General features: G+C 35.2%; 1 non-coding gene across 1 annotated transcript; it reads right to left on the bottom strand.

Annotated features, from left to right (window-relative positions):
- Positions 1-12761: 12761 nt before the first annotated feature.
- On the bottom strand, positions 12762-12868 carry LOC121207604 (small nucleolar RNA R71). Its single transcript, XR_005902699.1, has one exon. It is a non-coding gene; the product is annotated as a small nucleolar RNA R71 (small nucleolar RNA).
- Positions 12869-25741: the final 12873 nt, after the last annotated feature.

Here is a 25741-nt window from a genome sequence, read left to right as displayed (position 1 = left end):
GGTTTATCCATCGAATTCCCTTTTTTTTTGTTTTTAACCTCAATCGAGACAATTTTTCAACATATCATTATCAGAGTTGCAATTCAAGTAAATTCATGCCATCAATAAATACAATCATCATGCATTCATAAATCATATAATTTGACACATTATTAGTTTAGTTTAAGTTATCCGAACTTACCTGGTATTCGTTTTGGTGCTGTGTTTTAGTTATTCCGAAACCTTTCGTTTTCCTCGATCGACCTCCGGAATTTGTTCCTCGAGATCTATAATAACAAAATTAAATCATTAACTCTCCACATTATACATTTCAAGTCTAAATTCCACCCTTGGTCCACATGACCGTTTTGCCCCTAACCTTTCACATTTTTATGATTTAGTCCCTAGGCTCGTATAATGAAACACATGCAATTTCTACCTTACCCAAGCGTAGCCGAACACTTCTCCCTCTTATGGCAGCCCACATTTTCCATTATTTTCTCATTTCTACCACACGTTTTACAGCTTTTGAAAAAAGGTCCCTTTAAGGGCTTTTCATGAAAATCACCTAGGAAAAGATGTTTAACACACATCCAACTTTCATATTCCTCCATAATCCATCAAAATACAAGTAACTCATGCATGGGTAAATTTTTAAACATGAACCCTAGCATAAAATATGGGTAGAAATGGAAAGAGTAAGCTACCGGGATTTCAAAAATGCAAAGAACATTAAAAACGGGGCTTGGGAGAACGTACTATTGAGCTTGAAAAGCTTGGAAACCCTAGCTATGGAGGGCTTGAGAGTTTTGGCTGGTACAAGGGAGAAAATGGCTGATTTTTGGTTCAATTTTCCCATTTTACGAAAATACCCTTAAGCCCTTTCTTTAAAATTTCATCCATGCAAGCCCATTTTTGTCCAAAAACTTAGAAATTGGGAAAATTACTCACCAAGACCTTCTAATTTATAATCTAAAACGGGGCTTCAGAGCACTTACTATTGAGCTTAAACAAGCTTGGAAACCCTAACTATGGTGGGCTTGAGAGTTTCGGCTGGTACAAGGGAGAAAATGGCTGATTTTTGGTTCATTTTTCCTATTTTATTTCATTAAAATGCCAAATGACCAAAATACCCTTAGGCCCATTCTTTAAAATTTCATTCATGCAAACCCATTTTTGTTCAAAACCTTAGAAATTGGGCAAATTACTCTCCAAGGTCTTCTAATTTATAATCTAAAGCAATTTCATACAAATTTCTTCTAGAATCCAAGTTTTGCAATTTATTCAATTTAGTCCATAATTTCCAATTGGACACCTTACTCAAAGAATTTCTTCATCAAACTTTAACATATGCATACTCTCATATTCTAAGCCTCATAATAATCATAAAATAAATATTTTGATGTCGGATTTGTGGTCCTAAAACCACTATTCCGACTAGGCCCTATTTCGGGATGTTACATTTCTCCCCCTCAAGGACTTTCGTCCTTGAAAGTCTTACCAGTAAACAGGTTCGGATATTAGTTTCTCATGGTTTCTTCTGGCTCCCATGTAGCCTCTTCCACACCATGTCGATGCCTTAAAACTTTTACTAAAGCTACATCTTTATTCCTCAACTGTTTAATCTTACGAGCCAAAACATTAACCGGTTCCTCTCTATAGGTCATGTCCGGTCGAATTTCAATCTCTATCGGCGAACTCACATGAGAGGGGTCGGATCAGTACCGCCTTAACATAGATACATGGAACACATCATGAATCTATTCCAGTCCGGGTGGCAATGCCAAACGATAGGCTAATAGCCCAACTTTTTCGTTAATCTCGTACGGGCCGATAAATCGCGGACTCAGTTTGCCTTTCCGACCAAATCTCAACACCTTTTTTCGTAGAGATACTTTAAAAAATACTTTATCTCCAACTTGGAACTCAATCTCCTTTCTTTTCAGATTAGCGTATGATTTTTGTCTATCCGATGCCACTTTTAAACAATCTCGTATCACTTTAACTTTTTCTTCAGTTTCCTTAATCAGATCTACTCTGTGAATCTGACTTTCCTTGAGTTTTGCCCAGTACAACGGAGTTCGACACTTCCTGCCATACAAGGCCTCATAAGGTGCCATCTTCAAACTTGTTTGAAAACTGCTGTTGTAGGAAAATTCTACCAATGGCAAGTATTTTTCCCAGCTACCCTGAAATTCGAGGATGCAACATCGCAACATATCCTTAAGAATCTGAATCATCCGTTTAGACAGACCATCGGTCTGCGGGTGAAAAGCTGTACTAAAGCTCAACTTAGTACCTAAGGCTTCTTGTAACTTCTTCCAGAGTCTCGATGTGAACCTCGAGTCTCTATCTGAAATAATCGACAGTGGAACCCCATGTAATCTCACAATCTCAGAAATATATAAGTTGGCCAACTTATCGAAAGAATAATTTGTCCTTACCGGAATAAAATAAGCCGACTTCGTCAACTTATCCACTACGACCCATATGGCATCTTTCTTTTTCGTAGTTAACGGCAATCCTGCCACAAAATCCATAGTAACTCTGTCCCACTTCCATTCAGGGACCATCACAGGCTGTAACAAACCTAAAGGTACTTGATGTTCAGCTTTAACTTGCTGACATACCAGGCATTTCGATACAAATTCAAAAATATCTCTTTTCATGCCATTCCACCAATACATTTTCTTCAAATCGTTGTACATCTTGGTACTTCCCAGGTGAATTGATAAACGACTGTTATGTGCTTCTTGCAAAATTTTTTGAATAAGCTCATTGTCTTTAAGTACACAAACCCTATCTTTGAACATCAAACATTCATCGGAACCAATCCAAAAATCTTATTCAATACCTGACTCACATTGAGTCCTTTTAGCTTGCAAGTCATCATCATTAGGTTGAGCATTATTGATTTCTTGAAGAAATGTCGGCCTAGCCTCTAGCTCTACCAAGACTGAACCATCATCAAGCAATGTCAAATGAGCATCCATGGCCCTTAATGCAAACGAGGATTTTCTGCTCAATGCGTCAGCGACTACATTCACCTTTCCCGAGTGATAGTTGATGATCAGATCATAATCCTTGATTAATTCTAACCATCTCTGCTATCTCAGATTTAATTATTTTTTAGTCATCAAATACTTTAAACTCTTGTGGTCTATGAATATGCGGCAAGTCTCACCATATAAATAATGCCTCCAAATTTTCAAAGCAAAAACGAGGGCGGCAAGCTTTAGGTCGTGTGTAGGATAGTTTTTCTCGTGTGCTTTCAACTGTCCTGAAGCGTAGGCTATCACCTTGCCATCCTGCATAAGTACACAACCCAGTCCATTCAAGGATGCATCACTGTAGATCACATTCTTTTCCCGGCTCAGGCAATACTAGAACAAGAGCTTCAGTTAGCAATGTCTTTAACTTCTCAAAACTTTGCTAACACTCTTCCGTACATTCAAATTTAATGTCTTTCTGTAGTAACCTCGTCATCGGAGTCGCTATCATGGAGAATCCTTTCACAAATCTTTGATAGTAATCGGCTAAACCCAAAACAAAAAAGCTTCTAACATCGGTTACATTTTTAGGCGGTTTCTATTCAATGATAGCAGAAATCTTAATTGGATCAACTCGGATGCCTTCACCCGAAACAATATGACCCAAAAATCCAACTTCCTGGAGTCAAAACTCACTCTTGCTAAACTTAGCATACAATTGCTTTTCCCGCAAGGTCTGCAACACAATTCTCAGGTGCTTCGCATATTCTGTCTCATCTTTGGAGTAAATCAAGATGTTGTCAATGAACACAATGACAAACTTATCCAAACATGACCGAAAGATCCTATTCATTAGATCCATAAATACGGATGGTGCATTCATCAGCCCAAATGGCATGAAAAGAAATTAATAATGACCATACCTTGTCCTGAAAGCTGTCTTAGGTACATCCGATTCTTTAACTCGCAATTGATAGTAGCCAGACCTCAAGTCTACCTTAGAGAACACGGTGGCTCCTCTCAACTGGTCAAACAATCATCAATCCTTGGCAAAAGATACTTATTCTTGATAGTTACCTTGTCTAGTTGGCGGTAATCTATACATAGCCTCATCGAACCATCTTTCTTCTTTACAAATAATACAGGGACACCCTAAGGTGAAAAACTTGGCCTTACAAATCCTTTATCTGTCAGCTATTGCAACTGTACTTTTAATTCTTTCAACTTGATCGGCGCCATCCTGTACGGAGCAATTGAAATGGGGGTTGTCTCTGGCACCAATTCAATACCAAATTCTATTTCCCTTTCAGGAGGTAATCCGGGTAATTCTTTTGGGAACACATCTGGATACTCACATACTATCGACACAGACTCAATCTTTAACTCTGTTTCTTTAGTGTTCAGTACAAATGCAAGGTAGGCTTCATACCCTTTTCTCATATATCTCTGAGCAACCACTGCTGTGATTACAACCGGCGGCGAACTCAATTCTCTTGAATCGACCCATAAAATCTCACCATCCGGGCATTTCAATTTAATATACTTACTACCACAATTTACAATTACATCACACACGGCTAACCAATCCATGCCAAGTATTACATCGAATTCATCAAATGGTAACAACATAAGGTTAGCCGGAAAATAGTGAACCTGAATCGTCAAAGGACAATTCTTACAAACTTTATCAATCAGGACTAACCTGCCTAGCGGGTTTGACACTTTAATAATAAATTTCGTAGGCTCAATGGGTATGTTCATACTAGACAGCAAACTCATGCAAATGTATGAATGCGTCGACCCCAGGTTAATCAAGGCAATAACACATGTATTGAAAAGAGAAAAAGTACCCATAATGACGTCAGGAGCAGAGGCTTCCTCTCGAGTGCATATCGCATACGTTCTTGCCGGGGCTCGAACCTCTGGTTTTACAGCATCTTTAGTCACAACTTGATGCCACTAGCATTCCCAGGATATCTCAGAGGTCTACCTCGTGGAATGGGAGCAATCGACTTCGGGGTTACTTCCACTTCTTTTTTGACTCGCTCTGGGCAGTCTCTGAGAAAGTGGTCAAGAGAACCACATCTGAAATATGCGCCACTCTTAATTCAACACTCTCCAAAGTGAAATTTTTTGCAACTCTTACACTTCAGCTTTTGATCATCTACACTCCCCATACTAGTCACCATCGGGGAGGAAGACTTCTGACTTCGTCGTTTAAAGCTTCTCGCTCTACCCGAATATCCTACTGATAAAGTGGAGCATTCATGTTGGCTCCTTGCTTTATTCATAGAAAATGAGGGTCTTTTACCGCTGGACCTCTTGCTTACAACTCGAGCCTCTCTCTTTTATTGCTTTCTTTCATTATTAAGCTCACCGGCCTTTTTGGCCCGATCAGCCAATACGGAAAACTCCCGTATTTCATGGATCCCAATCAACAACTTAATTTCCTCATCCAGACCTTCCTCGAAGCATTTGCTCATTTCCGATTCAGTTTGGACCCATTCAGTTGCGTACTGACTTAGCCTCATGAACTCTCTTTTATATTCTGGTACAGTTTTGTCCCCTTGTTTGAGTTCCAGGAACTCCTTTTGCTTCAAATCTAAAAACCTTTGGCTAATGTATTTCTTCCTAAACTCTACTTGGAAGAAATCCGAAGTGATATTTTCCTTTGGCATTACTGAGGATACAGTCTTCCACCAATGGTATGCAATATCTTTTAGGAGGGACAAGACACAGTTTAAACACTTCTCGGGTGTGCACGACAATTCATATAACACCCGTGTAGTATTCTCGAGCTAGAATTTGGCTCTTTCAATGTCATCATCAATTTTAGCTCTAAATTCCTCAGCTCCATACTTTCTAAGCTTATCTACAGGGGCCTTACCAATTCTTACCAGTGCCATACCTTGTGGCACATCCTCATCAGGTTGGTTAGGGGGCGGGTGAGGTCTTGGTATGTTGGGGCGATTCCTCAGGTAATCCCCAAACCATTTGTCCATCATATTAAAGAAGGCAGCTCGGGCCTCTTCCCGGCCTTCAGACATAAGCCTTCTACTACGAGAACAACTCATTGTACGAAAGCTAGAGCATGGCTCTCAGCTCCCTCGGACTCATCTTGCACTTGATTGGAAGACATTTACTATATTAAAAAAAAATTTAAACAGTTAGGAGATGTCACACTATCAATATTTGAATAATGGGATGTATAGCAAACCTCAATATCCTCTACAGTAGTCCTAGAACTGACTAAACCATAGCTCTAATACCACTAAATGTAACACCCCTCGCCCGTATCCGACGTCTGGATAGGGTTCGAGGCGTTACTGGGGTTAGGGGTGAGCAAAACTCGATTCGACTTGAAAGCATAAAATAAAAATTAAATTTTGAGTTAAACGAATCGAGTTATTCGAGTCAACTCGATTTTTTTTGAATTTCGAGTTCGAATCGAGTTGAGTTTTCGAATTCGAAAAACTCGAATAATTCGAATAATTCGAATAATTTGAATATCAAACTATAATATTTTACATTTTTACCTCAAACTCTCAAACCTTTTTACTTTCCTTCAAAACTTTTACCCCTTCTCACTTTCCCTCCAAAACTTTTACTCACCTTTCATCCCAACCCCCCAATCTACCCAAAATCAATTTCCCACTAAAATTTTACTTTCCTATTTACTTTTTTTCAAAATTTTACTCCTAAAAACCCTTAAAGCTTTTTATTTTCTCCTAAAATTTTTACTCTCTCCCACTTTCCCCCTAAAATTTTTACTTCCTTCACATCCCACCTCCCATTTACCCCAAGCTATTCCCACCTCAATTTTTTTTAATATTTTCCCTCCAAAATTTTACTCCCCCCTATTTACTTTCCCTCAAACTTTTATTGCCAAAACTTTTTTATTTTTCCCCTAAACTTTTACTTCTCACCCTTTACTCTCAAATAAAAATTTAAAATTATCCAAAAAAAATCACTAAACATAAATAGTAATAATTTTATTTATATCTACTATTTATATTATTAAATTAAATTTCACATTTTATATTATTTATATTATTAAATTGTTTAGTCATATTGAATATTTATATTAAAATTGAAATATTAATTATGACATTAAATATTCATGTTAAAATTTTATATTGGTATCAATTTCACATTTTAGCTTTGAAATAACTTTTTTTTTAAAAAAATCACATTTTTACATTTAATATACTTTTTAATTCCAAAATACATAGTGTATATAAAAAATTAATAAATAAATTATGAGGTGATGAAAGTTAATAAGAATTTTGGTTAAGGTGGACCAATTTTATTACGATGGGTGACAGTGGTTACAAGGACCCAAAATTTTTTTTAAAAAAAATTAACTCGAAAAACATATTTGATTCGATTCGATTCAAATTCCATCTCACTCGACTCGATTAGAGAAAATTTCAAATCAAATTAGGATGATAAAATATTATTCGTCATATCGATTAACTCAAAATTTTTCATTCGATTCGGTTCAATTCGATCGAACGCTCACCCCTAACTGGGCTTTCACACTTACAAATATACTAAATCGGGTCACTAATTTTTTCCCAATATTTAAAACTTTTCAAACATGTACATCTCGTCCCTTATACAGGCCTTCGAGGCCTAAAACATACCTAGGGGCAGTTCGGGACAAAACTGGGAACATTCGATAAACTTTGGGTACCTTGGAAAATTTCTCTTACTTTGAAGTGTCATACGCCCGTATGGGTGAGGCCGTGTGATCTCACACGCCCATGTGGCTTGGGACACGCCTGTGCCCTCAGCCCGTGTGCAACATTGACTTTAATCATATCATACAATTAGGGACACACTGTCAAGTCACACGCCCGTGTGGCCTGCCCGTGTATAACACTGACTTAAAATTTTAGGAGCAGAGGACGCACAGCCATAACACACCCATAGGGGTGAGTCGTGTGTCACACATGGCCTAGACACACGCCCGGGTGTCCAACCGTGAGGACCCTAATTGGCTATTTCCAAGCCTTTGGTCACCCTTTTCATCACTTATACTTAATGATTACCAAATACAAAGTAAAACGTGATTATATTCTTATAAATGATCTTGGCAAAACTCATTGTATGGAAACCTCATATCATTGGTTTCATACATGATAAGTTATTCCCCATATTGTATTTATGGGTTTCCATGTCACTTTAACACATTCAAAATTGGCTTGTTCTTGTGACTCATTTCCAATTATAAACAAACCATCACATATGAATATAAACATGCATAGATTTATAGGTCATAGCCTACTTCAAAATAAGCCAATGCCCATGGCCATTACAAAAAGATAGGTATATCTTTACATGCCTTCATTTGGCAAATCAAATGACACATATAACAAAATAGTCAAAAGCCCTATACATGCTATGGAACAAATTAGAAATGTCTTTATACCAAAACTGATCTATTTGATAGTGTGCTGGTTCTCCCAATTCTCCCAACCGTCTTCCAATCCTTACGAGTCCTTGGGCTCTGAAAAGTAGGGAAAAGAGAAGGATAAGCATTTACATGCTGAGTAAGCTCGAATAATCGGAAAGTAAATTTACCAAGTAATTAGCATTCAACCAAATTGGGTAATAAAATCAATAATCATGAAATGACTTCCCTATCACATACACTCATTCAAAGAGTTAGTCATATAACAAAGCACGATGTAATTTATCTTAAATAAGCTCATCATTCAACATCTCATTTTGTACATATATCTTATATTAATCTCGTTGAGTTTCTAGGAAATCTCAATGGCATATCCATAATACGTCAATTCATAAGGATAATCATTTCAGGTATGCACTCCCGCGAACCTCACATCTTAGTGTAGAATTACCAGTCCAAGCTAAATTCCCCGTATCGTAAACTCATAAGGTGATGTCGGGATTACCAGTCCAGGCTAAATCCCTTATAACGACAAACATCCTTAATGAGTTCAGATCTGAATTACCAGTCTAGGATAAATTCAGACTTCAAATCAGATTACCCGCCTGGGCTAAATCTGTAATGCACATATATTCTTTGGGAGGCTCGATCATCCAAAGGAACACCCGTTCGAGCTAGATCCTTTTCATAATTGAGATCAACGGATTACCCGTCCGGGCTAAATCCTTACTACAACACATGCAGGATCTCAATTCACATGTCAAGCATGGTTTATCCATCGAATTCCCTTTTTTTTTAACCTCAACCGAGACAATTTTTCAACATATCATTATCAGAGTTGCAATTCATGTAATTTCATTCCATCAATAAATACAATCATCATGCATTCATAAATTATATAATTAGACACATTATGAGTTTACCTTAAGTTTTCCGAACTTACTTGTTATTTATTTTGGTGTTGTATTTTAGTTATTCCTAACCTTTTGTTTTCCTCGATCGACCTCCGAAATTTGTTCCTTGGGGTCTATAACAAAAAATTAAATCATTAACTCTCCACATTATACATTTCAAGTCAAAATTCCACCCTCGGTCTAAATGACCGTTTTGCCCCTGACCTTTCATATTTTTACGATTTAGTCCCTAGGCTCGTATAATGAAACACATGCAATTTCTACCTTACCCAAGCCTAGCCGAACACTTCTCCCTCTTATGGCAGCCCACATTTTCCATTATTTTCTCCTTTCTACCACACATTTTACAACTTTTGCAAAAAGGTTCCTTTAAGGGTTTTTCATGAAAATCACCAAGGAAAAGATGTTTAACACACATCTAACTTTCATATTCCTCATTATTCATCAAAATACAAGTAACTCTGTATGGGTAAATTTTTAAACATGAACCCTAGCATGAAATATGGGTAGAAATGGAAAGAGTAAGCTACAAGGATTTCAAAAATACAAAGAACATTAAAAACGGGGCTTGGGAGAACTTACTATTGAGCTTGAAAAGCTTGGAAACCCTAGCTATGGAGGGCTTGAGAGTTTTGGCTAGTACAAGGGAGAAAATGGCTGATTTTTGGTTCATTTTTCCCATTTTACGAAAATACCCTTAAGCCCTTTCTTTAAAATTTCATCCATGCAAGCCCATTTTTGTCCAAAAACTTAGAAATTGGGAAAATTACTCACCAAGACCTTCTAATTTATAATCTAAAGCAATTTGATACACTTTTTTCTAGATTCCAAGTTTAGCAATTTATTCAATTTAGTCCCTAATTTCCAATTGTACACCTTACTCAAAGAATTTCTTCATGAAACTTTAACACATGCATATTCTCATATTCTAGGCCTCATAATAATCATAAAATAAACATTTTGATGTCAAATTTGTGGTCCTGAAACCACTATTCTGACTACGCCCTATTTCAGGATGTTACAAAACATGTTTAATTTTAATTAATTTTATAATTAATTTTGATGAATTTTGGTTATTTTCGATATATTTTCACAAAGGGCAGAAAATGGCTCGGTAGACACTGCTAGAAGCACAAAACTAAGAAGCAATTGGAAGTATCAAGGCGAATTAATTTTCAGCCTAAGACAGCTTAAAATTATGTGTATTAATTCATAATATTATTAATTTTAATTTATATCCAATTTAATTTGGGTTAATAAATTATTATTAATAAATTATGAAAAGTGGTCCAGTTGAGCCGAACCAAATGAACCAAACCGACCAAGTAATGGGCAGCCCAAAACTACCCCATGTGCTGACCCAAATTAGCTTATTGGCAGATTATTTAGCTTGCAAAGAGGCCCTTGAAGACTTATTCAAATAGCATTCAACCCCCTCCACAAATGGTGGCTTTCTAGATTTTCCCCAAGCTTGATTTAGCAAGTTTGAAATCATGAAACTTGCCACATGTGTGGCTGGCCAAGGGAGGGATCTTTGGCTACTAATTTTAGCTATTTTAGCAGCCCCCTTCAACTATAAAAACCCCCTTAAGTTGATCATTTGAAACACATCTCATTCATTCACATCTTTTCTCTTTTTTCTCCACATTCTCTCTTCTTTTCCATTCCAATTTCTCTTGCTCTCTTGCCGATATCTTCCCTTGGAAAAGGGGTGTTCATCAGCCATTTTGGAGCAACATTGAAGAGTTCATAGCATCTTTGGTCGATGAGGACAAACAGAGAACGAAGAACTGAGCAAACTAGTCAAGCCACGAAGAAACACCGGATTTGATTCTTGTTCTCTATCTTTTTTAATTTTTGTTATTGTTATGATGAACATATCTATGAATATTTATGTTGTTTGAATGGTTAATTTAATCAATTTAGCTTGAATTTAATTCGTGTTAGGTTGATTGCATTTCATTTGCTTAAATTGTTAAAATTGTGTTTATGTTGTTATAGGCCTCGGTAAGATGCTTTATTAAGTAAAATAATGACTAAGTTATTCTTGCATTACAATTGTTAGGCAAATAATGGATTAATTTTTTAAATAGATTGAAATTGTAATTAATTGACACAGTACTTAATTAGTGCATGTTTAATCATCTAAGGTAGCTGAGGGTTAAATTAGCAATGGTATCTAACGATACAATTGCCTTCCATAACTTGCAAGATTATTGTGATTAAACTATTTCAACGTAAGGATACTTTGTTACCTCACATAGTTTTTTATGTGCTTATTAAATCGAGTTAATTGTTTGAATTGACATAAGGATATGTTTAAGAGATTATTTCAATTTAATAAGTATGTATGTGCTATAACATATTTACCTATTAAGATTTATTTAATCAATTGAATTGACATAGGGATATGTCTAAGAGATGAATGGATTTTGGTAGGTGAGTATGTTCATAAGTTAGCAAATTATCGAGTTGCCGTGAATTTTCGCGTAACAATGTAAACATGAGTTTAATAATCCTAAGTTAAGAAATGTAATTAATCTAGCACAATTATGTTATCTTGATTAAAATCGTATTTGAAATCGTGCATTTGATATTTGTTTATTTAGTTTAATTAGTTTAAAATCTTAATTTTTAAATACCCTCTTCAAACAAAATATTTTTCTTCACCAAAGTGTTTTAAATAGCGTTCATGAATAATTCTTTTCACAGTCCTTGTGGGTATGATAACTCGACATTTACTTGTCACTTTATTACTTATTGCGATTATGTACACTTGCACATTTCTGTCGTTCCAAGTTTTTCGCGCTGTTGCAGAGGACTGTTTTAGAAGACATTATTTTTGAAATTGTTAAATTTGTATTTTTTCTTTTTATTCTGTTAAATTTTAATTCTATTTTTTTTTGTTTTAGGTGTTTATGAGTATTGATCAAATTTTTGACTTACTTCTCGTAAACCCTGAAATTGAAAGGACTTTCTAACAAAGGAGAAGACAATTGAGCCAAAGAAGGACCGAAGATATGAATTTTAAAAATCCAGTAGCAACATTCGTTTATAATACTCACAATCCAATCATTGTTGCCGATGATAGAAACTGTGCCATTCAACAATATGCTATTCCTCTATTCAACGAGCTCAATCTGAGTATTAGGAGACCCGAAATTAAGGCACAACAATTCGAGTTGAAGCTGATCGTGTTCCAAATGTTGCAAAATATGGTTCAATTTTGTGGGATTTCTACTGAAGATCCACATCTTCATCTTCGGCTATTCATGGAAGCAAGTGACTCATTTAAACTAGTCGAGGTGATTGAGGCCTCCTTAATATCGAGATTATTTCCATAGTCCTTAAGAGGTAGAGCGCGAGAATGGTTGAACTCCCTACCATTCGGTTCCATAACTACATGGCAAGAGTTTGGCTGAACGTTTCTTAATGAAATATTTCCCTCCATCTTTAATCGCCAAGATCCAAAATGAAATCACTTCATTTCAACAACTTGATGAAGAATCTTTATATGGGGCATGGGAACGATTCAAGGAGTTACTACGAAAGTGCCCTCATCATGACATTTCTTGCTGCGTTCAAATGGAGACTTTCTATATTGGTCTCAATATTCATACTAGAATGATGGTGGATGCTTCGATAAATGGAGCCCTTCTTTGTAAGTCTTATAACGATGCTTACAATATTATTGAAAGAACTGCCCACAATAACTATCAGTGCCAACCAACCGAGCAGCCTCAGAAAGACGAACAACAGGAGTACATAAAGCGGACACACTTGCTTCTTTGCAGCCCAAGTATCCTCTATGTCTTCTATGCTTAAGAACATAACTGTTAATAGTTTCAACGGTAATCTGACAGGTAAGCAATTGAACCAGTTCAAGTATCTTTCTAGTGAATATTGTGGAGATGGCCATTTCTTTGAAAATTTCCCATCGAATCAAGAGTCAAATTATTATATGAGAAATCAAAATTCGAATGGTCTGCAATCAAATTTTAACAAGAATCATCTTGTAAAAGTCCAGTTTAGACTCTAGTCAGAATAGTGGTTTTGGGATCACAGATCCAAGTCAGAAAACTATTTTAATATTATTTTCCATGCTTATTATATGTGAATTAGTATGTGTTCAAATTTCGTACAAAAATTTGATCGTTTGTATGCTTAATTTAGAAAAAAGGATCTAATCGCGTAAAATGTAAAAGTTTCCTACTATTTGTTAAAGTGCTTAATTGATTTGTATTATTAAAAGAGAGGTCCTTATTATATCATTAGACCATTGATATATTAAATGGACATTGTTGGACATCAATTATAAGCTTAAATGTTTATATTGGTAAGGCTAAATTGGTAAAATGGTTATTATAATGTTTATAATAAAACAAAAGTCATATATTTTGATCATTTTCATATATGGTTGCCGAAAATACTAATTAAAAGAAGAAGAAAAAGGGTTTAAGGTTCGACTAAGGTTTTGCTTGATTGAGGTATGTGTTTTGATCCGTTTTTGATAATTTCTACGTTTTTGTGATCATTGCTTAATATTCTATAAAGCCCATGCCTAAATATTTGATTTTGATGATGATTTTGAAAATTTCCATTGATGAAATTGTGAGCTTTGTGAAGTTAGTTGATAGAAATTGAAAGATATGTGTTGGGTTGATATATTTTGTATTTGAATTTTTGATGAATTTGAGTAATTTGGACTAAATTGTGAAATTTGTAAATTGAGGGACTAAAATCTGAAATAAATGAAATATGTGGACTTGTATGACTGCTATGAATATTCGGCTAATCATAAGTACATGCAAATTATGTGTATTTTGTGATTAGGGACTAAATTGTTAAAATATGAAAATATGAGGGCTAATTTTTAAATTGCCCTAAATGTGTATTTTGGATTGATTTGAATGATTTGGTGAATAAAAGGGTTAAATTTGAATTTATATAGATCAAGAATTAAAGAAAACAGAATTAGATCGGGGAAAACCGAAAGTCGTCGAATAGCTGATTCTATCTATCTGAATCTGTACGAGGTAAGTCTATATACAAATAAATGTGTTTGAAATTGAATTACTATCGATTAAATGCTATTAAACTATGATGAATGAATATATGAGTTGAGGAAAAATGAGACCTCCGAGAAAGCATCGACAAAGTTCCGACGTCCAAAAAGCCTCGTACGAACCTTAGGAATAGTTAGGATACCTATGTCATGACATAGGATCCGATATGTATTATCGTGTAAGACCACGTCTGGGATGTTGGCATCGAATTATGATTTACATGTAAGACCACGTCTAGGACATTGGCATTGTATTTGATTTTGTGTAAGATCCTGTCTAGGATAGTGGCATCGATATTTGATTGCATGTAAGACGACGTCTGGGACGTTGGCATTGTATGAGCTTTCTGAGCTATCCACGTATGCTTATGATTCTAAACGGTTCAACAGGCATTTCGAGAAACGAATGATTATATGTGATGTGTATTTGATTCAGGTATGTTTGAAATGTATACTATGTTTGAGAATAAAAGGTAAGTATATGTACAAATGATGATATATGTGTTATAAATATGATAAAATATGCTATATGTGCAAATGAATTGGGAATATGTTAAATGTATATGAACTATGTGGTTGAGATAGTATTTGGCCATGGAATATATGTAATTTGATGATGTTTTCATGTTTTGAATGTCTAGTTTATTTGTATATGGCTTACTAAGCTTTTGAAAGCTTACTTTGTGTGTGTTTGCATTGTTTTATAGATATCGTAGCTATCGGGAGCCTGGGGATAATCGAGGATCATCACCACACTATCTGTAACACCCTTAACTAGTATCCGTCGCCGGATTAAGGTTATGAGGCATTACCGTACAAAACACAATTTAGCACTGTCATTTATAACTCTTCATGCACTAAAGAATAGCAATACAATTACAACATCATCAAACTTGAATATCAACAATTCACTTATTTTAAATTCGAATACATGAATCATAATTCCAAATCAAATCAATCATAGCCTACTAATCATGTATCACAAATAAGCATATTTCAAAAATTTCAACTAATTCAATTTGAACATACATCAAAACTCAATTGAACATGTTCCTAACCTACCAAATTCTAACCAGACTTGTATACATCAAAGCCATGTTTACATATTTAACACTTTTATTATTCGATTCTTTATATCAATTACATTAATGACATTTTCATAATTAAATCATATTCAAGCATATATCCTCACTTTTCATATACAGAAAATATGTCATACATAATTTCATTAGCTAAGTATCAAACAATTCATTTCATAACTTCTATATATGTACATAATGAAACCAATCGAACCAATATGTATACAAGTTAATGTCCAATCACATATGTGCGACATTAGCAACATTACAATATGGCCGTACATACCTTTGATGTTATTATAATATACACATTTTACCCTAAATGCTACGGCCTTTTTTGTATGTATAATTTCTGAATCTATAACCTATTCCATTAATTAAGTCATAACTATACCAATTCACATGTTATGCATGTTTATCCAGATAAATACATCCACATAGCATAATAGGCATGCGTATATAATACACATAAACAAGCATATTCATTTAACCACATACAATTACGATTATAATCCATTTTAAACACTAGTACCGAAGCAAATCATACCAAAGTACCTATCTATCATATACCAAATTATTTAACCACAAATATGGCACATTTTTAGCTCAAATATTAAACCTAACATTTTGATCTTTCATTAACGAACTTCAAACAAAGCATATCAACCAAAATAATCATATAACATATTCATTATTTTTCCTTACCAACCATACTTAATTAGCCAACCATTCAAGCTTAATATATGTACATAAATTGCCATTACAAACAGAATCAAAATAACCAATTCACAATTGAATATATAATCATCATTTTACCCCATTACTGAGCCAAATTATAAAACCATTCACAAGGACAAAACATGCCATGCATCAAACTTACAAAAAGTGAGCTAATCATCAGCCATTCTTATCAATACTCAATCAAGCTACATAACCAAAGCACTATATTTACATGCCATTAAACACACTTACTAAAATGAGTTTATACCATGAACGGATATACACCACACCCAAAAACACATCCATCAACCACATTGATATTGTGACAGCCTTAATTTGACCCTAGTCGGAAAGTGGTTTTGGGACCACAAAACCGAGTTATAAAAATAATTAACCGTTATATTTTATGCTTATTATATGTGTAAATGCATTTGTGAAAGTCTCATGCTTTGATTTTGTCATTTGTATGTGAAATTTTTAAATAGGACTTATGTGAGACATTTGTGAAATGTGATAGGTAAATTTTAAAGTGATCTATTAATGCATGATGTCAAAATGGTGGACTTGCATGTCAAATTACCCATTTTTGGATAGTGGTTGATATTGATTAATATATATTATATGTATTTTTATATTAACATTTTTATTTACAAAATGAATTAAAGAATAAAGAGTAATAAAATATTGGGTTAGTGGGAGGAGAAACCAAAGTTGGTTCATCTTTGCTCCTCCATTGCCGTAACTTGAAGTAAGGAAGAAGAAGAATTCTTGTTTAATTTTCGGCTTAGATGATGGCTAGAATGAGGTATGTACTATGCCATTCTTGAAAATTTATGCATAATTAAGATGATTAGTTTGAATTCTACCTATTCCATGGTTTAAATTTAGGCTATTAGGAGGTTTGAAATTCGGCCAAGAAGCTTGAAACTCTTAGTAGATATTTTAATGTCATTAAAATGGATAGTAATGTAGGATATGATGAGTTGTTAATTGTTTTTCACTTGAAAGTTGAGGTTAGTATGTGTTTTTAGGGAGGTGCCGAATGTGGTCATTGAAGGTGTCTTAATGAATAATATTTATGGCTTGAATTGATAACATTCAGTCAAGGACTATGTGGGTTAGCAAATTCGATATGATGTATAAGTGTTAATTACTTTGCATACGATGTGTTGAAGAATAGGTAGTGGTTTATTAAGGTGATGTAGGGTAAATTTTTAGTTTAGTTAAATTCGTGTATGTGAAAGCATGGTAAGTTATGTGAATCTTTGTTTGTGTGTGTGAATGAGATATTGATATAATAAGCATGAAATCGAGTCATGGCATATTTTATAAAACATAATATGCATTGAAGTTATATATGATTGTCAAATGTGACTATTAAAGAAGTAAAGTTGAGTAAGTAATTAAACAAATTCATTTGTTTAAATTAAGCTCAAGAGCAAAGAGGAACTAAATCAGATAGGGGAAAGGAGAAAGCAATCGAGTAGCCTATCTGCAACTGTTCAAAATATCCGAGGTAAGTTTTCAGTAATCACCTTTAGTATAAAATTTATGATGCTTTGATATGTGTATATTAGATGAATTATGAACTATGGTCGAATGGTCAATACGGGTTAAGCTTGATTAATGAAATGTATATGAGATAATTTTGTATAAATTTTAAACCGAAATGTAATTGATGGTGTTCATATGGAGCTTATATTCGCATGTAGCAAATGACTACTAATGTGACATGTTAAATGAGATGTGTTAATGTATGATTAAATATGCATGATACTTGAGGAATTGTATCCGGGCTTAAAGACCCGCAGGCTATATGCTAGAATTGTATCTGAGCTTAAAGACTCGCAGGCTTCGTGCTGGAATTGTATCTGGGCTTAAAGACCCGCAGGCTATATGTTGGAATGTTATCCGGGCTTAAAGACCCGCAGGCTATATGCTGGAATGTTATCCGGGCTTAAAGAACCGCAGGCTTCATGCTGGAATTGTATCCGGGCTTAAAGACCTGCAGGCTACAAGCTAGTATTATACCGGGTTTAAATTCCCGTAGGCTGGTGCTAGAAATTTGTTTCAAGCTCTAAGACTTGACAGGATTGATGTAATATCCTGAATTAGGGCCTAATTGGAATAGTGGTTTTGTGACCACAAATCCAAGATAGAAATAATTATTTTATAATTATTTTGATGTTTATGATATGATTGCATGATTGTGTGAAAATTTCGTGATGAAATCCTATGCCTAAAGTGCTTAAATTGAAATTAGGGACTAAATCGAATAAATTGCAAAACTTGCATTCTAGGAGTTTTTAGTATGAAATTGTTTTGGAATATTAATGAGGATGTCTTAAATAGCAATTTGACCAATTTCTAAGTCTATGGACATAAATTGGACATGGATGGAATTTTTGGAAAGCTTAGTAGTAAGGGCATTTTGGTCATTTAGTTATTAAAATGAATTAAAAACAAAATTAAAAGCCAATTTTTGTCCATCTTCTTCATTAGGCCAAAATTTCAAGGGTTCTCCATGGTTAGGGTTTGTTTCAACCTTTCAAGCTCCATAGTAAGTGATTCCAAGCCCCGTTTTTAATGTTCTTTACGTTTTTAGAATCCCGGTAGCTCGATTAAGCTTATGCTAGCAATAATTCAACCTAGGTTTCATATTTGGAAAAATACCCATAGGTAAAATTTGTGTATTTTGGTGTTATATGATAGAACATGAGGTTTTAAATTATGTTAGACAACTTGTACTACTCGGTTTTAAGCGAAAACGAGTAAAAGGGCTTAATCGGTAAAAATACCTAATAGTCATAAGTACATGTTAGAGTGTGAATTTGATGTTGCCATAGAAGGGAAAAATGATCAGCATGTCATAAAACATAAGAATAAGGGATGAAGTTTAATTCCCGAGCCTAGGGGCAAAAGTGTAATTATGCAAAAGTTTAGGGGCAAAAATGTAATTTTACCAAAGTTCGTATTAAATGCTGCTTTGATGAATGTATGTATTAAATAAGATTAATTTGGCATTATAGATCAAGAGAAACGAGATTCAAGTCGCGATCGAGGGAAAAACAAAGTTTACGAAGAATAGGCTCGATTGCTAATAATTTTATACCAAGATAAGTTCATGTGTAAATGTAGTAACATAATTGTCATTTTGAGCAATTTAATGTTGTTTATATGATATGATGCTTATTATTATCATGAATTGTTATGTTTTGTGGTTATTGTTGAATAATATGTAATTATGTGAATTACTTGATGAGTATGAACTATCACTGAAGTATCGATTTCGATATTCCGTGGAAGACGGAAAAGATGTGTGATCGAGGAAAACGCCTGTTTGAACCTTAGGAATAGATTAGAATACAAGTGACATGTCACTAGGATACTTGAGTTCCGAACTCGTTGAGTTGAGTCCGAGTTGACTTATGGATGCGAATGCCCGAGCTCGTTGAGTTGAGTCCGAGTTCACTTATGGGCGGGTTACATCGTAGCTTGGCTACATAAGTTCCACAGGCTATTGAGTTTGTCTAGCTGCAGGTATGACACTTACATTCATGAAATCCGTGTATTTGAATTATATTCCGATGTGTTCAACGGGTGAATCTTAAGTGAATAAGAAAAAGGCCTAAAACGAAGGTGACATGTTGGTAAGTGTGGTACATGAGAAAATTTGACAGGTATGTGCTTAAACCCTCGGGTTGAAAACTTGGTATGATGAAATCGTAGGAAGATATTAAATGTAAATGAAACATGAATGTCTTGGTGTTGTTTATGCAAATGATGTTTTATGTGAGATTGTGTGATTATGTTACTTGCTATTTGAATGTGAACTTTCTAAGCATTTGTGCTTACTCCCTCCTTTTCTTTCATTGTAGTTTTGACAAGCCGGCTTGAGAATCGGGATAGGTCGAAGACTCGTTCACACTATTCGAAGGCTTAAATTGGTAAAATGGCTTGTGTATTTTGAATGTGGCATGTATTGCAAAACACTCACTTTGTGTAATTGATCTTATGATATGGCTATGGTTTGGTAAGAAAAGGGTTTGTAAATGATTAGCCATTGGAATGGCCAATTTAAGTTATATTTGATGTTATGTATGTTTAAAATGCTATTTAGTCCATGAAAATTCTTAGTAAAGTGAAATTTGCCATAAAATAGAATCTGACAGCAGCAGTGATGTAAATTTGAAAAATCACTAAAAATATTAGAAATGGAATTAAATGATGATTAAGTTATTAAATTTAAGCTTAATGAGTCTATTTTCATATGTATTGAACAAAATAGGTATATAAATTATATTTTATGAGATATTTGAATTTTTGTGAAACAGTTCCAGAGTGATTTCTGGATCCCCTGTTCTAACTTTACAAATTCATCATAAATTGTAAAAAAATAATTAGAAGTCATTCTTTACATGTACAGATTCCTTATTGAGGCTATCTTTAATAAAAACAAACTTCATAGACATTTATATTCTGTACAGAGAGATATCTAATTCGTAATATACAGAGGTCAGAGCAGTTGAACCCTAAAACAGGGGAGACTTTAACTAATAAATTGTACTAATTGGCTTGAGAAAAAATTATAGAAAAAAATTAGTAAATATATATATGAGTCTAGTTTCAGGGAAATTTTATGGAATTGGATTTTGAGTTTCGGAACTGGAGATATGAATTTTTAAGCGACTGTGACGTAGATTGCTAGCTTGACTGGAAATTTTAAAAGTAAATTGTTTGAGCTGTTTAAGTAATGAATTAAGTCTGTTAACACCCCGTGTTCGACTCCGGCGACGGTCTCGGGTACGGGGCGTTACATTTGGTGGTATCAAAGCAGGTTTAGTCGGTTCTCAGACTAATGTGTTGTATGTACGGGTTTTTCTATACATGCCATATATATTGTGATAGTGTGACGACTTCTTACATTTTAAATGATTTTTTTATAGTAAATGGATCCCAATCCAGTTGTGGCTGATGATGTAGGGAGTAATGCACCAGCTCCGGCTGAAGGGGCGGTGCCAATTGAAAATCCACCTCCTACTGTTGGTCAAGGAGGTGGAGAAGGGGCTCGGGAAGCCTTTCTCCAAATGATGAGTGCCTAGTATATTGAGTTCGTTCGTACGAACCCGAATGCACAACCTCCCCCACCTCCCCCGATTCCTCAACCTGTACCCCCGATTCCTCAAGGTGTAGATCTGATGAAATTTCACAGAAATCCAGTTGACAGAATCCGTAAACAAGAGGCCGAAGAATTCAGGGCAAATATTGATGATGATGCCGAGAAAGCAGAGTTTTGGCTCGAGAATTCTATTCGAGTATTTGATGAATTGTCTTGTACACCTGAGTAATGCTTGAAATGTGCTATATCATTGTTGAGGGATTCAGCTTATCATTGGTGGAAGACATTAACTTCAGTAGTACCGAAAGAGAAAGTAACTTGGGAGTTCTTTCAAGAAGAATTTCGACAGAAATATATCAGTGAAAGATTTATTGATCAGAAGCGTAAAGAGTTTCTTGAATTAAAGCAGGGGAACATGGCAGTTACTGAATACGAAAGGGAGTTTGTCAAGTTGAGTAAGTATGCTAGAGAATATATTCCTACAGAAGCTAAATGTGCAGACGATTTGAAGACGGACTCAATGAAGACATCAAAGTATTTGTTGGGATTCTTGAATTAAAAGAAATGGTAGCATTGGTTGATCAAGCTTGCAAGGCTGAAGAACTACTTAAAGAGAAGAAAAAGGTAGAGGCTGAGACTAGAAATTGGAAGAAAAGACTGACGAGCAGTTCATTCTCACAGCAATCCAGAAAATCTAGAAATATGAATCCTCGTTCACAGGTTTCGGCTGGACAATCATATGGAAATTCTAAGAAGCAAAATGTGGGTCCTAAATCTCAGACTACTTCTGCGGCTAGTGTGGGGAAATACGAGATTTGTTAAGCCTGAGTGCCAGCGGTGTGGTAGAAATCATTTTGGCCCATGTAGAGCGAATGAATGTTTTCAGTGTGGTTCTCCGGATCATTTTATTAGAGATTGCCCAGAGAGAGCTGAGAAAGAAAAATTTCAGAATGTAAAAGATAGTGGTGCAGACTCGAGGGGAAGATATTCGAGAAAAGCTGGAAATGAAGCAAGTAGCAAAAATGTAGCCAGAGATTCAGCAGCTAAATCTGAAGCAAGGGCTCCAGCTAGAACTTATGCTATAAAGGCACGTGAAGATGCTTCATCACCCGATGTGATTACTGGTATATTTTCTCTTTATGATGTTAATGTTATTGCTTTGATTGATCCCGGTTTTACTCATTCATATGTATGCATGAAACTGGTGTCTAGTATGAATATACCTGTTGAGAACACAAAATTTATGATTAGAGTGTCAAATCTGTTAGGCAAATGTGTGATAGTTGATAAAGTATGCAAGAAATGCCCTTTAATGATTCGGGGTCATTACTTTCCAGCCGACTTGATGTTATTTTGGGTATGGATTGGTTGACATTGCATGATGCTATAATAAATTGCAAAGAAAAGGTTATAGAATTAAAGTGTGAAAGTGATGAAATTCTGCAGGTTGAACTAGACAAATCAGAGGCATTATCTAGTATGATTTCTTCGATGTCGGCTCAGAGATATTTGAGAAAGGGTTATGAAGCTTATTTGGCGTATGTAATTAATACAAAAGAAGTTGAAAAGAAAGTTTAATCAGTGCCGGTTGTGTGTGAATTTGCGGACGTATTTCCAGAAGAATTGCCAGGTTTGCCTCTAGTCAGGAAGTAGAATTTGGTATTGATTTGATACCGGGAACAACTCCGATCTCGATTGCTCCATATAGAATGGCACCAGCAGAGTTGAAAGAATTAAAGTCACAGTTGCAAGAGTTGACTGATAAAGGCTTTGTGAGACCGAGTGTTTCACCTTGGGGTGCTCCCGTGTTATTTGTGAAAAAGCAGGATGGTTCTATGAGATTGTGTGTTGACTATCGGCAGTTAAACAAGGTGACAATCAAAAACAAGTATCCGTTGCCAAGGATTGATGATTTGTTTGATCAGCTAAAAGGAGCGACATGGTTTTCAAAGATTGACTTGAGATCTGGGTATTACCAGCTGCAAGTAAAAGAGTCAGATGAGCCTAAAACTGCTTTTAGAACAAGGTACGGTCATTATGAATTTTTAGTTATGCCATTCAGGTTGACAAATGCTCCTGCTGTGTTTATGGATTTAATGAATCGCATATTTCAGCCATACTTGGACAAATTTGTTGTGGTGTTTATAGATGATATTTTAATTTATTCAAAAGATGAGACAGAGCATGCTGAGCATTTGAGGATAGTTTTGCAAACTTTGAAAGATAGGCAGCTGTATGCTAAGTTTAGTAAAAGTGAATTTTGGCTCCGGAAAGTTAGATTTTTGGGTCATATTGTTTCAGGTGATAGTATACGGGTTGATCCTAGTAAGATTTCAGCCATTGTTGATTGGAAACCACCGAAAAATGTAACTGAGGTTAGAAGTTTCTTGGGGCTAGCTGGGTATTATCGGCGGTTTGTAAATGGATTTTCTATAATTGTTGCTCCTATGACTAGACTACTTCGAAAGAATGTTAAATTTGAATGGACGGAAGAATGTCAACAGAGTTTTGAAGAATTGAAAAAGTTATTAACTGAAGCACCAGTGTTGGTACAACCCGAATCAGATAAAGAATTTGTGGTGTATAGTGATGCTTCTTGAAATGGCTTAGGATGTGTACTTATGCAAGAAGGAAAAGTGGTGGCTTATGCTTCGAGGCAGTTAAAATCTCACGAAAGAAATTATCCGACTCATGATTTGGAATTGGCTGCTATAGTGTTTGCTTTGAAGATTTGGTGACATTATTTGTATGGTGAAAAGTGCCGAGTATATACCGACCACAAAAGTCTTAAGTACTTGATGTCACAAAAAGACTTGAATTTGAGACAGCGAAGATGGTTGGAGTTATTGAAAGATTACGAGCTTGTTATTGATTACCATCCGGGAAAAGCGAATGTGGTTGCCGATGCTTTAAGCAGAAAATTGCTTTTTGCTTTGAGAACTATGAACACTCGGTTAAAGATATCAAATGATGGTTCGATTCTAGTAGAGTTAAGAGCAAGATCGATGTTTTTACAAGAGATTTCTGAAGCTTAGAAAAATGATCAAGATTTGCAAGCCAAGAGAAAGCAATGTGAAGTTGATATGGGATCAGATTTCAGAATTGGTTCTGATGGTTGCTTGATGTTTAAAAATCGGATTTGTGTACCGAAAAATCATGAGTTGATTCAAAAGATTTTGCATGAAGCACATAATGGTTGTTTGGCGGTTCATCCGGCCAGTACGAAAATGTATAATGACTTGAAGAAAATGTACTGGTGGAGTGGAATGAAAAGAGATATTTCCGAGTTTGTATCAAAGTGCTTAGTTTGTCAACAAGTGAAAGCTGAACACCAAGTACCTTCGGGATTACTCCAGCCTATCATGGTTCCTGAATGGAAATGGGATTGGATTACTATGGATTTTATATCAGGGTTGCCGTTAACTCTGGGGAAGAAAAATGCCATCTGGGTAATAGTTGACAGACTGACTAAATTGGCTCATTTTATTCCGGTATGTACGGATTATTCTCTTAATAATTTGGCTGAATTGTATATCCGTGAGATTGTTAAACTTCATGGAATACCTTTGTCAATCATTTCGGATAGAGATCTGAGATTTACTTCACGGTTTTGGCAAAAGTTGCAAGAGGCATTAGGTACGAAGTTAAATTTCAGCACTGCCTTTCATCTACAAATTGATGGACAATCAGAGAGAGTAATTCAGATTCTTGAAGACATGCTCAGATGTTGCGTATTGGAATTTCAAGGTAGTTGGGAAAGGTACTTACCGTTGGTAGAATTTGCTTATAATAATAGTTATCAGACGAGTTTGAAAATGGCACCTTATGAAGCATTGTATGGTCGTAAATGTCGGACGTCATTGTATTGGACTGAACTCAAGGAAAATTAGATTTATGGAGTTGATCTAATAAAAGAAATCGAAGAAAAGGTGAAAGTGATTCGAGATTGTTTGAAAGCTGCTTTAGATAGACAGAAATCTTATGCGGATTTGAAACGAAGGGAAATCGAGTTTCAAGTTGGTGATAAGGTATTTTTGAAAGTGTCGCTCTCGTGAAAGTATTGTGGCAAAAGCAGAGGGTAGAAGAGTGTACATGGGAACCTGAAGAAACTATGAGAAACCAATACCCACACCTGTTTACTGGTAAGATTTTCGAGGACGAAAATCCTTAAAGGGGGGAGAGTTGTATTATCTCGAATTAGGGCCTAATCGGAATAGTGGTTTCATGACCACAAATCCAAGATAGAAATAATTATTTTATAATTATTTTGATGTTTATGATATGAGTGCATGATTGTGTGAAAATTTCGTGATGAAATCCTATGCCTAAAGTCTTAAATTGAAATTAGGGACTAAATCGAATAATTTGCAAAACTTGCATTCTAGGAGTTTTTAGTATGAAATTGTATTGGACTATTAATGAGGAGGTCTTAAATAGCAATTTGACCAATTTCTAAGTC

This window comes from Gossypium hirsutum, chromosome A01, assembly GCF_007990345.1.
Source record: "Gossypium hirsutum isolate 1008001.06 chromosome A01, Gossypium_hirsutum_v2.1, whole genome shotgun sequence".
In the NCBI taxonomy this organism is placed as follows: domain Eukaryota; kingdom Viridiplantae; phylum Streptophyta; class Magnoliopsida; order Malvales; family Malvaceae; genus Gossypium; species Gossypium hirsutum.
This window is presented reverse-complemented; position numbering and strand designations above follow the sequence as displayed.